Raw genomic sequence first — 1,733 nt, forward strand, 5'->3', positions numbered from 1 at the left:
GACGTTTTTTTTTGTTTTTAATGTCCATACCAATTATTAAGATTTCGAATCGACCTGTCCATTTCCTCCATCTTGTGTCAACACCAGGTTCACTTACACCAAATGCTGGAAAAACTGGCAATCCTTTTGCCATACTGTCACTGTATCAGTATTATTGATAGAGCTAAGTTGTAACAAAGTCCAGGAAAAGTGTTTTAAACTTTAAATTCCAAAATGTGTAAATTTCCGGTGTTCACTTATTTAATTTAATCAAACAAATATCATGTTATCCAATCTTTTTTTTCTTTTTAAATCCTCGTCGCCATTGTACTGTATTGAAAACTCAATATAAACATTCTATTCTAAGATTTATTTTACAAGAGTATTCACAGAGGTGTTGCTACATTGCATGTGTTATCTAAACTGTCTATCAAAGAGGGCTCAGAGAGAGAGTTCTCAGAGTGTGCATATTTAATCGAAAGTTCTAATACACCATGAAGGGTTGTGTGTTGTGTACAAGTTCATCGCTCAAAAAAGTTAAAAGACATTCCGTGTTTGTAATAAAAGTTCCAAAGATGCTCTCAAAAGTAAAGTGTTGACCTTTTTTAAAGTTTAATATGTAAGTAATAGATAAACCTTTAAATTTAATGTTGTGTAGAGCAAATACCAGAAAGCTTGTAACAAGGCAAAGGATTGTACCTTTTTGTTAATTTAAATCAATATTTATTTTTTGTTCCAGATCCAATGAGGCGGCAACCATGCCTATGAATTGATTAGCCACACTTGGAAGACAAATCCAGATGATTTTCCAGGTATTATTTGAATATTAAGAAACTTATACAGAGTATTTCAGTTTAGTGTAGAATGAATTTCAAATTTTACTGTTTCATGCGTAAGACCTAGACCTCTAGCTCAAAGGTCTAGGTCAAACTTAAAGGTCAAAGGTTAGCAATTAGAAAATCTTGTCCGGCTCATAACTCTGTCATGCATCAAGGGATTTTTGAAATAAGTTGGCACAGAAGTCATGCATGATGAGACAGTGTGTCTTGCGCAAGACCTAAAAGATCCCATACCTTCAAGGTCCAATGCCCCAACTTATAGGTCACAGGTCATACATCAAAGGGTTTTTGAATCAGTAGTCTCCAATGTTTTATAGCATAATAGAAAGGTGTATCTTGCGCAAAGTCACACCAAGAGATCAAAGGTTAACAGTTAGAAAATCTTGTGGGATTTATATTTCTGTCATACATCAAGTGATTTTAAAACAAGTTGGAACAAATGTTCAAAATGTTCAACACTAGCAGTTGTGATAATCTAGGATCACAACTATACTGAGGTTGATCTTGACCATCATATGACCCTAATTTGCAGTTCAACTTTGACATAAGCTTACTTTTATGACAAGGCTCTATTGTTTGGGCAAATTAATAAGTCCTGTGATAGCTCTAGTTGGCAGAATTGGTTAAAATACTGTTAAAAGTGTGTTAAGGAAGAACAACTCTTTATTCATATTTTCAGAGCCAGCAGATAATGAGCCTGAAATTCAACACATTATGGAAGAAGAAAATGTCATATAAGAGGACAGTGAAAAGTAAGATACAAGTGCTTCTTGGAGTAAAGATGCCACACTCCTACTGGTCAGTGAGATGAAAGAAAGAAAAGAGCATATAGATAAAGGATTTACAACCAAGAAGAGGGTTTTCCAGGATATTTCAAAAAATCATGTTTGGACACTCTCATTCGTTTAATGCAGA

The sequence above is a fragment of the Ruditapes philippinarum genome, unplaced genomic scaffold (genome assembly GCF_026571515.1).
Source record: "Ruditapes philippinarum isolate M1 unplaced genomic scaffold, ASM2657151v2 ctg2635_1_1_1_1, whole genome shotgun sequence".
Taxonomy (NCBI): domain Eukaryota; kingdom Metazoa; phylum Mollusca; class Bivalvia; order Venerida; family Veneridae; genus Ruditapes; species Ruditapes philippinarum.